Consider the following 16,014-nt stretch of genomic DNA (forward strand, 5'->3'; position numbering starts at 1 on the left):
TTAGTTTTGACATACATTGTCGGTGTTGGAATTGATTTTAAAGCCATCATATAAATATCTTATGCCAAAAGTACTTTTTGGATGAGGATTTGAGGTGAGATCTTATTTTGTTTTCATAAAACCTAGGCTTTATAGAAACTTCATCCATTTTTTTTAATCATTAAATTTTGTAATTTGAGATAAAAATAAAATTTTAAACCATAATAGAGATGTCAAAAACAAAAGAGTGCGCTTTGTATAGAGTTGAGGCTCAAAATAATCAAAGTAAAGCACACCTTCAAATAATGTCGAGAAATGTGGTTTAAATCAGTGTTCGTAAAATCGAATCGGAACGGTTAACCGGACATGGGGATGGGAGCCGTTAGAATCGAAACGGGGCTAACTGAACTGATTTGGTCTAGTAGATGTTTTTTTAAAAAAATAGGTCAAAACCTTACCAAAATAATTGAAAAATAATAATGCAAAAACATAGATTAAATGTATCCTATCTTATTACCTACATTTATCTAAAAAAGAAAATGAAACAACTTGTTGAAAATCTGAAATCAAGCTCCCAAGTTATTGAAAATCTCCAATTTAAACTGCTCTAAAAATCTCCTAAAACCAAAACCAAAACCAAAATACACAACATTTCTGGTACAAAGTAACCTTATAATCATCCACCAACAATAAGCTAAACCTAAATGATTAATAATTTTTAACCAAAAAAACCTTCCCACTAGTTATGAAACCCAAACAACCAGCACATCATTAAAATAAAAAAATAAAAAAAATAATGCATATGACAAACACATGAACAATGGTTTCTAAAAACTTAATCTCGCATTTAGTTTCTAAAAAGCATTGGTTTCTAAGTTGTTGAGATCCATTGAAATCAATATAAACTATAATTCTCAAAAATATATTAAAACCCATACAAACAACATAAAATTACACAAGAGACATCAACCTGATAAGCTGATCAAAATACAAAGCCATCAACCAAACATGGTGATCAAAATGATAAAATCGAATACACTTATACCTCCAAGAATAGCTCGCAGTGAAACAAAAAAATACTCTCCAAGAATAAATCTCTAAAAATAACAAAATTAATTAACATATCACGTATACAAACAACGTATTTTGAGTGTGTTATTTCAAAATTTAAAAGTACTTTTTTGCATAATTATTTTTTTGGCAAAATAATGTGTTAAACACAATACTCGAGCAACTAAAAAATCATAATAAAAAAAATACTGAATGAAAAATCACATGAAATTCATACCTAGGATCTCAGCAGTAATAATCGATCACCAAATCGAGTACAAAAGCGAGTGGTTGTCGAGTGTTTTTCTGCTCAGTTCAGAAAAATTGTGTTAATGCCCTAATCTTTCAAAATCGAGCACCATATCTCGGATTTTCAATGAAATTAGGACTTGAATCTTTTGATAACTCCACGATCTACAAAACCCCTAATTTGATTGACAAAACATAAAAAACGAATCAACAATCTAGAGTATGGTGGATTTTTTCAACTCAGTTCTAAAAAACTGAGTCGCTGCCCTAATCACTCCAAATCGAGCTCTAAATATCAGATTTTCAATGAAATTAAGAGTAGAATCTACTGACTCTATTATCTACAAAATTCATGGATTTTGATTGATAAAAATCAATAAAAGAGGCCACGATATGCCGTACGACGGATTTTTTGAAATCTGTTTTGAAAAACTGAGTAGATTCTAATCACTCTAAATCGAGGTCCAAATCTTTGATTTTAAATGAAATAAGGAGTAGAATATATTGACTAACTCTATTATCAACAAAAGGCATATATTTTCATTGATAAAAATCCAAAAACGAGGCCACAATATGCACCATGCCGGATTTTTTTTCAAAACGTGAAGAACACGAAAATAACAGCCCAAAAAATCAAATTGTGTGTTTCCGGCTGAAATCCTTCATTTTATACCATTATATCAACAATTTCAGTTAATAACTTACTGAAAATTCCTAAAAAAATGACCAAAATCGAATAAAAAAGGAATCCAACAAAAGCTAAGGGTTTTGCACAAAATAACGGTTACCGATACAAATAACGGCGCACCACTAAATAACGGGCATTATTTCGATGTTTTAAGGTTATTTGGGCCTTTTTTTCCTCTAAAAACAGGTCAGGTTAGATTGGAAAACCGCTCGATTAGCTTAAAAAACTGCCAGTTCATGTAGATTCTGGCTGGTTTTGGGCTGGAAAAGGTTTGGGGTGTTAGATATGCTTAGTAGAACACCAAAACCAGGACTAATCGGAACCGTGAAGCTAACGGTTCCAGTTTGAACCGGCCGTTTTTTCGAACACTAGTTTAAATACTTAAAATATTTGTGATAACTAGAAAATATATTTTCATCTCTAATTATAAAATTTAAAGCTTAAAAAATAGTGGAAATCGAGTAAATCTATGAAAATCTTGAAAATTGATAGTCCAAAAACACATTATAAGATGTATTATTTCTATAACTTGAAATCTATTTTTTTTCTGATCTCCATACATCTTGATGTCGAGGTTATCAATTTTAGGATATTTGGGCATCTAAACATCTTCTAGTGAAACTTTTGAGGTGCACTCTAATTTGATTGTTTAGAACCTTAGCTCTATACAAAAGTTATTTCCCTTGGAGCAAGGCTGAGTCCAAGGCCCAAGGCATTTTGAAAACATTGGGTTCAAGTATCGATGTCGGTGGGAGGAATCACCAACCAAGATGGCTCCCAAGGATAACATGTAGCGCAATGATTTATTGCAATAGTTGTATAGTAATATAATGCAACAATCTTCAAAATCATGTGAGGGCCATTTTTTTGATCCAAAATTTAAAATATGCACTCTTTTCATTCTAATGAACAATCACCAAAAAAAGACAAATTGAAAATGCAAGCTCAAAAGTATTTTTTAGCCCAATTAACATAGGCCGTCCATTTTGATAAAATGCTCAAATCTAAGCCTTTGAAGGAATTTTCTTTTTAGATAGCTTTATTATCACTAAAAGAACAACATTAAAAAAAAATAAAATAAATTTGAGTTTGTAAATGCTAAGATCTTGAAATTCACCAAATGAATGGTCTAGATTCGTTATTTTAGATGACTAATTTTAACCAAATCTAGGGTTCAAATCTAACTTTTTTGCTTTTTTTTTTTTTGGGGATTGATTATTGAGATAAAGAGAGTATGTATGCAAAATTTTGGGTCATACAAATACCACAAACATGATTTCCTGAAAGTGTGGTTCCATTATACTATGATACAATTGTTGCATTAGATCACCGCCGTAATATGTATTTATGTATAATGAATTAACAATTCACCAATTCTGACAAAAGAACCAAAATAGTCGAATGCTACTCCAATTCACAATTTTTGAAAATTTGAATCGACGCCAAAGCGTTGCACTTCCAATTTCCAATTTGGGTATTTAAAGGGAACATAAGGAAAACAAAACAATGAGGAAAACGTTTATATAGAGTCAAGGATCTAAAAATCAAATTAGAGCCCACCTCCAGACTTTTACTAGAAGAGGTTGTTGTGTTGCCCAAATATCATCAAATTGATTATCTCGACATCAAGATGCATGGACGTGGGGAAAAAAATGGATTTCAAGTATTGGAAATAGTGCATCTTGTAACGGATTTTCGGACTGTCAATTTTCAAGATTTTCAAATTTTCATAGATTTACTGGATCTACACTATTTTTGAAGCTGTAACTTTTATCATTAAATATGGAAGCATATTCTAAGGCTCCCACTATGATTTCCAGTATTGAAACCACATTAAACGACACTATTTAAAGGTGCTCTTTACTCTGATTGTTTAGAGCCTCGACCCTTCAGAGACTGCACGTAAATAATAATGATATCCTTTTTAGTTTTGACATAGTTACTGGGGATGGGTTAACCCATCATACTCATCAGGCGGCAGTTTGGATTGACTTGAACAATTGATGAATCCTTGATTTTTCTCCGGCAAGATCATGAGGTTCAAATTTTTGAAATTCAAGACAAGCAACAATTAGATTAACAGCGTCAAAGGATAAACACATGAAGTAAACACCATTATGAAGATAAAGATTACGCCCTACAAATTATGTGATTCAAATGAAAGGATAACTTCAAGATGAAGATGGAGGGTGAAGATTCAAAGATGGGAAATACATGGTTATCTTTTGAAAAACCATAACTTAACAACGTAAAAGGGGGATCTCTCGATTGAAGAGGGGTCACACATTTTTTATAGACACAGTTTAGTAGATATAAGTGTTATTGCAGGGTTTTTTTTGCCTCAGTAAGAATTAAGAGTGGAAAATAGAGTGAGATATTCAAGACACAAAGAAAGAGATAATCATTTCCTATGATTCACTTGGGCCTGTTATGTTTGGAAGACTAGATTTGAAGGATAATATCCCTGTATACACCCAGCCGATATACTCTCGATGTTATCCTTTCCGTCTTGATATGTTTGCATACTTTTTCCCTTATAAACAAATATATAGGTGTCAAGGCCAAAATTAATGATGTTCGGCTTATTTTTCTTTTCTTTAGTAGATGTAAATTCTATCAGGGGATTAAACTTCTGGAACTATTCAATGCTCAGTATAATATAAGGCATGTGTTTTTTATATAGAATGTACAGGCGGATTTGACCTCGAATGTGATGCCCTTTGGTTTTCTATTTGTAGTCTAATGTTTGTTTGTACATTCCCTTTTAAGCATTCACATTTGGGACGTCCAAATCTCTTGCGATTCCACTGGGGAGCACTTCACCTTTCATCTATGGTTGAATCTAGGAAGTCGATTCTCTCTCTAGGATATGGCCTGAATCACGATCTTTTCCACAGTTACTCTCATGTATTTTTTATTCACCCTGACGAGCGAACCCTTGCGTTAATCACAGGTCATCAGCAATAACAATGGCTTTAATAGTGATATCTCAGGTAGGAACCATGGTGGTTCCGTGTGCTATGAAGACAATAATCGCAGGACAAGATTCCAAGCCACGAACTTCAAAGGCTAGGACAATGCGAATATCCCGGCCTCAGGTGGACTTGGTCCCAAGCAGCAGACCCTTGTGGGTAATCTTGACTTACCCCAACAAGGGTCGAGAAACAAAAACTGATAATGATGCTGTCATGACCTTGCCCCCTAACCCCTGCCGGAGGGCGACGAAGCACGTGATTGTGACCCGAGGTCGCAGACATCACTCAGGTGGGAGTGGCTCAACGCATGAAAACACAGAATCAAGAGCAAACCATGAAAGAAAGTTAGAATAAACCCATACAACAGACAAATATCCATCCAAAAGAACAACCATTAAGTATCAAAAGTCCTTACAATTCATTCAAGGCACTGTTGGCTTAAGATACACAAAATAGGGTATATATCATGTTGCTGAAACCACCAAAACATATTGTGAAAGTCTTCAGAAGGCGGCTTTTCGATCTTAATTTTGGGCTGCAACTCCCAAACTGCCACCCACCTCAACACATATGCCACCACACTTCACACTACCGTTATGAAATTAGGACGAAATGAGCTAAAAGCTCAGTAAGAAGATCTACACTGCTGCATTTCTACCAGTATAATAGTGACATTAATATGCTATGTACATGTATTCACAAGGCATCAAGTGAAGTCTCTTAACCAGCTTTTCAATACTCAAATTGTAACATGATAAAAGCAATTCAATAAACTCATGAGAACTATCATCGCACGCATCACAAATGGCTATTGTCGTGTGCTTCACTAGAAGCTATCACCGTCCGCCCAGAGGTACTCTGCCTTCTTGTGTTGCCGACAGTGATGCCTAGCGCCGTTTGTAGTTCCATGTTCTCACTAAAGCTATGAGTAGTAGTGTATAGTGTTGTCCAAGGGTCGTGCTACTCTACAGTCGTGGGAGGTGACTTCTAGCACCGACGAGACCCTATCCCTTCCCTGCCTTGTGCCTTCTCTCCTCTTCTCATCTGTTCGAGAGTTGACCTAGCCTAGCACTGCCATACCGGTCTCAGTTTCGAGTAGTATTGTCATTGTGTTGGTCCTGAGTACCATGCCCGTCTTGCTACCACTCCGAGTCGGTCACTGTTTGGCTATCAAGCGAGTCTCATCCCTTCATCAAATTTTTTTCTTTTTTTTCGAACTTGGTTCGAACCTTCCACTTTATCTCTCTAACCCCTCACATTCCTAACCATATGAATGTGCATTTCCCTATGACATGGGTGGGCTCTTCAACCCACTTGTCTTGCAAATTAACCATAGTAGTGTTATGCCAAAAAACAAGAAGATTTTAGGTCAACGGAGGCGATCCGAACTAGCTAGAGCAGCTAGGAGGCATTTCGTTGTGATCTAAGAGGGAACCCACGTGAGTTAGCTTGAGTAAGTCATGGACCGAAGTGAAGTTGGTCCCCACATGACATCTAAAATTCCTCTCTCACTAATTGGATGCCTGTCCTTGTTCTTAAATAAGGTTCTCGAGAGAGTGATCTCAAGTCCGAGGCGAGATTGAGGCACTTAATCAATCTCCCTCTCCAGTCTCAAGGGGAGTTTATTCTCTGCAGATCAACTGGGTGCTAAAAGGCACCCATGCCTACAATGCATCTGCATAGCTCTTGCTTATCTCTAGCAAAGGTCATAGTCATCATATCCAACGTATTCTTATTGGTATGGATCTTTTCTAACTTTCATAACATTTTTTCTAAAACATCTCGAAACCAATGATAACACACATTGATGTGTTTCATCCTAGAATGGAAGCTAGCATTATTGCTCTAGTGAATTATATTTTGACTATCACAATGGATGATGCACTTGTCCTGCTTCAAGCTAAGTTTCTTGAGAAATCTCTTCATCCATATCATCTCCTTGCATGCCTCAGTGACTGCAATACACTCTACCTCTGTGGTAGATAGGGCCATGCACTTGTGCAGTTTCGACTGCCATGAAACAACTCCCTTTGCAACAGTAAATAAGTACCTCAATATTGACTTCCTAAAATCTACATCTCTAGCCATATCAGCATCTTTATGCCATTGTAACACAGGTTTACCTACCCCAACGCACAAACGTACTTTGGATGTCCCTCTGAGATATCTAAAAATTGGAAATATAATCTTCCAATTAAGAAAAAAATACTTACAAATTTGGTTGGGGCTCGGAATCATCTGGCTTGCATCATGCTAGCAAAATCTCAATGGTTTGGCTCTCTCTCTCAATGCTATGATTTTGACTTAAGATAACATTTGGGTTGCTAGGTTTTGGATGGGGTTGGATTATCACACTTGAGAATATGGAGGCCTAGAAGTAAAGTTGGGGTCTCTCTCTCTCTCTCTCTTTTGACAACTCTTAGGATTTTTTATTGAATAATCAATGTGGAAACATAAGTTACATTGCCAGAATCAAAGCATTAAAAATAGATAATGAGGATAAAGAACACCAAGCTTAACCATTTTATTAGCAAAATCATTGGCCTCTCAATAGACATGAAAGAAGAAAACCCGAAGCCCAGGGAAAAACAAATATCATAAATCTTCAACCAGAAAACATAATGAGACCATGGAATTCTTTAATCTTGCTTTCACTATTTTATGTTATTGAGTGAGATACCTTCAATCAATATAAGTCCTAGAATTCCTTTGCTGAGTGTAATTTTTAATTCATGAAGGAGTGAGACCATTTGAACCTAATTAGCCGTAGAAGTTCCACATAGCCCAACGAAAGAGAAAATTAATGGACCCTTCATGGTCCCTCGAAGTGGCCCCAACTCTAGTTGGCCCTGTGTTACCCAAGAACCTTCCATCAAAATTGAGTTTGAAAGAAACTTTTGGAGGTGGCTTCCAAATAGATAAAGGCTGGTATTCAGGCACATAAGAGAAAGCTAGGATTTTTAAATTAACAAAGATATGTTCCCTTGAAACTCTTTTCCCTTCACTGATAATAGAGAACCAGTCCCAAAGGGTTTGTAAAATTTTGTCATTAATACCTACAACATCTAGTGATATCTCATCAAAAGTTCGTCTATTATTTTCCTGTTTGATCTACAAAATAATAGCACTTCTAAAGATCTTTAAGATAAGAAGTCCTTTTGAAGGCATGCGTGAGTCGATGCGACTCATGCTGGCTGTTGTACGAGTCCATCTGACTCACACACTAACAATGGGCACTGGATCCAATTTTGGGGACTTTTTCTAGTGCTTTTTGGCTTCCTTATTTTACATTTTTATTGTCAAATTAAAGTATGGTTTTTATAACCTAATTATGTGAATGTATAACTCAAGAGCCCCATGATGAGTGCCAAACTATTTATGCGCAAATTTGGTTGGGTCTCTGATTTGAGATCGAATCAAATTCTTATAAAACAAATTAAATTTGTAGATCGTTAGAGAGAGTGGAGCTCACTCAAATTTTAGACATAGAACTATCACAAAAACTTGTAGATCTGGTCCTTTTCTAGATCTCCTGATCGTGTCAGTTGGAGATTTCTCCTATTAAATCTTAAAAACCATCAAAATTCAATCACACTCTTAAAAATAAAGACAACAAAAAAAATAAAATATAAAAATAATGAAATTAAAATAAACCAAGGTAAAAAGGAAGATAACATAACTGAGAAACCTAGATTTCATACCTGTATTAGGATCCCAAGATGATTTACACCTTGTGATGCCTTCTCTTGCTTTCTTGAAGCATGGCTTAACAATTTTGATATTTAGGAGATTTTGCTCCTAGGATTTTTAGTTTAGAGAAATTTCAAGAGAATTTGAGCTTAGGTTGTAGCCTAAGGCTTTCTAAGGATTTTCCTTAATTGTCTAAAGGTTTTCCCTAATCTTCTAGGGGCTTTAGAATTTTTTCTATTTCTCTGGGGATTTTTCTAATGAATTTCCTAATTTTCCTTATTTTATAAGAATTTCTAGGCCTATTCCTAATTTTCTAGGTATTTTCCTAAATGTTTAGGTATTTTTTTAATTTTAAAAATTTTCTAGGCTGTAGGGAATTTTTGGGAATTTTCATGTTTTTCAAATGATTTTTTTGGGTATTTTTGAAGAGTTATTTGTAGACCTAGTATAGGGTTATGGTTGAAATTTATGAATTTAAAGTTTTAGTCCTAATCCAATTGGGCCAAGGGAAATTGACTCTTTTTTGAGGTTATCCCGTTCAAAATCACCTCCAGAGAGCTTATAGAAGCTCTAACCCCACTCTGGACCCATTAAGCCTATGCGAGTCAAAGTAACTTATGCGGCCCATGCATGAGTAGTAGGGACTCATGCAATGCAAGTCACTTTGGCTCGTGCCATGGACCAATTTGTCAGTTTATTTAACAATTTTATTAAGGCTATAACGTTATAACTGTAATGATTTTTTGACCATTGGAAAGCTGGTGACATCTTCTATAATTTAGAATTAAAGTTTGTCAAATTTGAGTTACTTTTACAGGGTTTAGGGCTTAAGGTTTCTAGGTGTTGGATTAATGTTCGGGTCAGTTTTCTACATTCATAAAGCTCATGGGTATTTAAGATGACAATCTTGTGGTATTAAGATTAGGTTTTGTGCGACTTCGAGATAATTCTAAGGGCTCTAGTTTCACTATAGTTTATTAGGGTTATTATTATCTTTAGAACTAAGAATTTGAGGTTTATAGGAATTCCCTTATCCCGAATTTATGGGGGGCTATCTACACTCTTATAGACCACAATGTAGATTTGGGCTTAGGGCAAAATACTTAGTGGTATTTACAACTTGAAATTTTTTGATGCATTCTTTATTTATGCTATGATCGATTTTGCAATGATGATGATGATGATGATGATGATGATGATGATGATGATGATGATTTCATCTTGAGATCTTAAAACCATATCTATCAAGGTCAGACTGTAGTCCAATTGGTCAGACTGTCAACCAGTGCCTTGACCAGTCTGTTGGTAAATACTAAGTTTAGGAAAAACCAAATTAAAAATCAATGTTCATAAATGATGTTGGGCAATCTTTTAATACATGTTATATTGTTAAACTATTATAGTTATTTTTTGTTTCCTTTTTCTAAATTTTGATCCTATTGATTCGACTTGTTGACTTTTAAAATTATTTCTGTTGAAGACAATGTTGGATTTTTGACTGATTCCTTCCTAGTGAACATAGAAGTGCAACCCCTGACTGTAATAAAATGGGATTTGGGATTGGATGAGAAAACAAAGAGAGTGGTTTATGATCAAACGAAAGTTTTGATCGTTAGACCTGAACCATCTTTGTTGTCAATGAGTGAAGAGATTCCAACTGAATCTTCCAAAGTGGAGGTTGTGGCTCAATTCTCAATCCAACTTCCTATCACATATAGTGGAGACGATGAAAATTATGGTTTGAACATGGAAAGTCGTGGCTGGTTGTCTATTATGAAAAATCCTAACCATGATGTGTGGAATGGTTATGATAAATTTGGATGGTTTGGTCGTTTATTTGAACCATTTCATATCTGGTGTGAAGTCTTTGAAGTATGGTTTCAACAACATCATTTTGTATGGTATCTGCTTATTAATATTGTTGATTTAGGATGTTCAAGAGATGTAGGGATGATAATTTGTGATGGGAGTATGTTGATGTTTGGTCAATGCACTAGAATTAGATTTGATGTTAATTATCCAAAAAAAAAGCCTCTTAGTCAAGTACAGAAACCATTTGATGGCATTTGGATCTTGAAAGAATTTATTAAATTGTTTAGAAGTTTAATTAAAAGGGTGAATGAAGTTATTATGCATGCACAAGAAGATGTGAGTCATCTCTTTGTCAGCTTTGTTGGAACTGAACAAATCTTATATGGCCTTCCAAGTGGAGGAACTGGTTTTGCAATTATAGTCTCGATGTCCATGGGAAATAACATGAAATTTGCTTACGTAAAGATTGAGAAAATTATTGCATGAGACAATAAACTTACTACTGTAGAGGTAACATCACCATGTGCCACGCATTTTTGAAAATTTCTCTTCATGTGTTAAAATTTTTGCTAAGGGAAGATTGTAAGCTTAGGCACAATTGTATGAGTTTTAAGCATCTACTTTTTGGTTTGCAATGTGAATGGGTAGGGTTTATTGGACGTGTGCTTGATGACTTTGGTGCTGAACCACAAAATATTGGGCACATGCTAGTTGTATAGTTGGAGAATGCATGGAAGTTATTGATGCTAACTTTAAAGGGAGGAGTACAGAAACTCACATAGTTTTTTCCTATTATTATTCTCTATAAACATGGGCTTAATAATTGCAAAAACAAAAGATGGTCATGTGATTTTTATGTTATCGTTACAGGGAAAATTTATTCTTGAAATTACATGAGGGAATTCACCCCTTCAGTTTTTTGAGAGGATTGATGTGATAGTTGGCTACACAGGCTTTAGTAAAACCATATCAACTATCTTGAAAGTTGCATGTCTTGATAGTAATATTTGCCTCATAGGAATGGGATACAATGAAATGACGAGGATTATATCAGATCTACAACAGGAGTTGCAACCTTCTGAGCAAATTGATAACATACAACTCTAAGGCATGGTTTTTACAAGAGTCCAAGACAAAGGATAAACCTCAGAAAAAAAAAGCCTGTTGGAAAAAATATGCTTCTTTCATAAATAATCAATTGGCCGATATAATTAGTCAAAGAGCATATTCCGTGCACCCATATTTGAATGTGTTTGGATGTTTGTCCTAGAATTGGCTAGGTGGATGGACATTTTCTTTATTATTTAGAGTGTTCAATCTCATGCCTTACAAAGAACATTTGCGTGGGGATGTTGGACTTCACCATCAGCTAAGGGAAGTCGATGATACTGCAGCAAAAATTCGAGACGAGTATTTTTTTCAACCCGGGAGTATGATCCAAATTGTATCCAAGATATTTATTTTATTATTTTTATTTTTATTTATTGTTGGGACTGAATTTTAGAGATATTCATGTGCGGGTTAAAAATAGATTTTTATTTTATTTCGGATGGATTTCTAGTTTGTAGGATTCCACGATCCTATTTTGGTAGGATTGTTAGATCATTTGAAAGAGAATGATGGGAGAGGGTAGATCACGTGAAGGGTAGAGAAATTTATTAGAAAAGATGATCTATAAAAGAAAATAGAAAAGTTTGGAAAGAAGTTGGTTGATTCATGTGAAAAGGAGATGATATAGAGAGAGATTCATGGGGAGTAACGTGGGTGAGAGAAAGAGAGAGAGACGTGGGTTGTAGAGAGATTAAGAGAGATATGTGTTGTAGAGAGAGAGATATTTTCTTTTAAGTTTTTATATTTTGTATTTAAAAGGGGTGTCCTCCCCATTAGAATGGACATGAATATTTTTGTAGAGATTTTATTTATGAATGAAGAAAGTTAGCTTCTTCTTCTCTATGGCTTGATTTAAGCCATATTTTCCCTCCAGTATTGTTGAATTTTTGCTTGTTTAAGATCAAAAGAAGACCGGATTTAATTTCTCGGACTCCTTATGCATCAATTTCTTTATCTAAAAGTATTGATATAGTTTCTCTCTCTAAAGTTTTATGATAGTTTTTCTCTAAAACGTTTTAGGTAGTTTCTCGATATAAAATTTGATATAGTTTCTAATCGTTAAAATTTTAATATATTATTTGTAAAACTTAAGATTTGATATAGTTTCTCCCTCTAAAAGTTTTAAGATACTACTCTCTATAAAATTTTAAGTAATTCCTCTCTCCAAAATTTAGTATAGTTTCTCTAGCTAAAATTTTAGGACACTTTCTCTCTCAAAAAGTTTGAGATGCTCTCTCTGAAATTTCAACTTTGAGATACTTTCTCTTTCTAAAAATTCGAGATAGTTTCTCTCTCTAAACACCGTATGTATTTTCTCTTTAAAAAAATTCAATAAAATTTCTTTCTCTAAAATTTGACATAGTTTCCCTTTCTATATTTTTAATATGTTTTTTCACTATCTAATTTGATATAGTTCTCCTCTCTAAACTTTTAAAATGTTTTTGTTCTTCAACAACAAAATTGAAGGTTTCCATGAAATGTCAATTCCACCTATTTTGGTGGAATTATAAATTTAGGGTTAAAATGAGTATTCAAGAATCCCATGAAAATCTCAATTCCAATATGAATGTCAATTCTAAACGAACCAAACACGATTGCCCATCATTTTCCAGGAAAAATGACTCCTACAAATCTAAATCGAAAGAACTAAATGGGCCCTTAAAAATTTCACTTTTCCTTGAATGAGTTGACTTGTAGAGAGAGAGAGAGAGAGATAGAGAGAGAGAGTGAAGATTGTGTACGGCAAGAAACTGGAGTAAGGAAACCATCAAATAATAGAGGAAGGAGCTTTGAGTAGCCAGTAACTGTATTTGTTGATAGTTATAGTAGCCAAATATTAAGTTTCATCGTGGAATAATTTTTTGAGCCTGTCATTATAGAGAGACAGCAAGAATAGTAAGACTAACCTGATCGATGCAAGGGCAACTAAAAAATAAAAGGTGTTGATAGTTATAGTTGTCAAATATTAAGTTTCTTATATTCCATTGTAGTAGCCAAATATTGAGTTTCTCATTTTCGTTTATTTTGTGGGATTACAATTTTAATGGAATTTATTTCCTAAAAGGCAAGAGTTGTAACTCGATAAAAATTTGGTACACCAAAGTAATCCCTATGAATGAGTTATTGGTTTACCCTCCGTAGATGTAGGCATCATTGTCGAATCATATATATATCTTGTTGATCTTTATCTCTCTTATCACTATTTGCCTATTGCATATTCTACAACATTTTTCGCCTGCAAAGAAACCTCCTTAGGCAACAGTGAAAGCACAACAACTTTATGACAAGTTTTACTTTCCCGATATTTCAAAATAAACACTACTTCGCAATTTTCAAACGATTTTCAGCAAATTATTTGTGTTCTCCGACAACCTAAAGAAACTTAGTTCTTTGATGAGAGAAATTACTAACAATTTCATAAAATAAGTCTCTGGCTTTCTGAGTGAGATTCCGGCATTGCGGTCAACAACAACAAATCTCTTGGTTTCAGGGGTGACTCCAGATTTATGTTTTTAGGAGAATAAGAGAGGAACTCTTTCCTTCGTTTTGCTTCCACAGCGAAAGGCCATGACAAAAGGATCAAGCTACACTAAACCGGTTAGATTATATGGAATATAAACAAAAAACTTGTTACCAATGATTTTATAATAAGTACCACTAAACAATATCTTGAAGTACATTTATGAGATTTTTATCTTAAAAGTGATCTTTAACAATAGGGATTACACTGTAAACCATCCCAATCCCTCCCGAATGAGTAATTAGAAAGCTCGGGGTGTATAACAAAGTTTAAGAAACAATCTTTTTGTGAGTGCGATCAATGACACACTCTTAATCATCCGATCTTATGTCTTAGGGCCAAAAACGATTGTGACGTTTTGGTATAGATAGTAATATAAGATACTTTTTCGTGATAAAAATATTACGTAATAATTAAAGGAAAATGTTTTGATAGGGCTGCAGCCCTATCAAAATCAGTAAAGCTTGACCTAAAAACTCACCTAATATTGTAATTCTAGCATCGAAGAAAAGTCAAATCGATCATCTCAGCCTTGACCATTATGTTTGTGAAAAGCATCTAGGATTTTTAAACCCTAAAAATAGTATATAATGTAACAAATTATCTCGACCTTCAATTTCACCCCTAAAAATAAGTGTTGACAGATCTGCAAAGTCTGTACCATTTTCTGAGCTTCAAGTTTCATAATCAGTGTTGGAAATTGATTTTACAGCCACCCTGGAAATTTCTTATGCCCAAATTGATTTCTGGATGAGGATTTAAGGTGAAACTTTACTTTATTTTCAACAACAACAACAAACAGCAACAACAAACAACAACAACAACACCAACAACAACAATAATAATAAATGAAAGTATAGAATGAAACCATTTACCTTTAGTACAAGGCGGTCACGACAACGACAACAACAACAACAACAATATTAATAATAATAAATAAAAGTATAGAATGAGACCATTTACCTTCAGTACAAGGCGGTTACATTAACCTTGATCATTCAATGTGAAATTGGGTGGCTGCCATTGTTCTATTAACCAAGTTCAAACTTCAAAAAAAATTCTCGAACTTCATGACACATCCAAGCATCAAAGTTCACATCGGATGGTTGTATGTAATTGTGACTACCTTATACCAAAAGTAAATGGTCTCATTGTATACAATCGAATGTTGATTAATACGTAATCGATCGAACACTACTTGAAAACGGTTCTTCTGTTCAGAAACGAAATGTTCCAAATGTTCTTGGAAATTCTTGCTCCCATTGGACCATTTGTATCTATATGCATTAGGATCCCGATTCATGGATCTCTCGGTTCGAGAAATAAGAGGATCGAACCATTTCTTCTGACTCTTTTTCAAATTCGATAAATGTTGGTTGATCGTATATTTCATTATAGTTATATGATTCAGAGTATCATTTCCTATTTGATCCGTAAGTAATTGTAACTAACTTGTATCAAAAGTAAATGGTCTCATTACATAAAATCCCTAATAATAATAAATGCCGAACAAAAAAACATGAGATAAAAATTTGATTGGATTAACCACATGTACGAATGTAATTAAATAAGACCCGCTATGTACAGGCAAGGTGTCTTCAAAAGGAAACTTTACTGCTCTCCTTTTTAGCGCGTGCGCTTTTAGTCAATGAGTCTCTCCCTCTCTCTCATATCCAATTTGGCATTTTATGGAATAGAATCTCCTTCTCTCCCTCCTCCCCCCCTTCTCGCCGTGTACACATACATATCTGGTGTGCAGGAACTAGGTCTTAAAAATACAACAATTTACACTCAGACTCAACAAATATTCTTCAAGAAAAGGTCTAAACTCACCAATGGCTAATTTGCAATAAAATTAGTCACCCAATTTAATTTAATTTTAGTAATCCCCCGAAAGCTTTCCACTACTAGTTTGAATCTAAACAAAAAATTCGGCTAAG

This window comes from Amborella trichopoda, chromosome 6 (assembly GCF_054954075.1).
Source record: "Amborella trichopoda isolate Santa Cruz 75 chromosome 6, AtrichopodaSantaCruz75HAP2 v2.0, whole genome shotgun sequence".
NCBI lineage: Eukaryota > Viridiplantae > Streptophyta > Magnoliopsida > Amborellales > Amborellaceae > Amborella > Amborella trichopoda.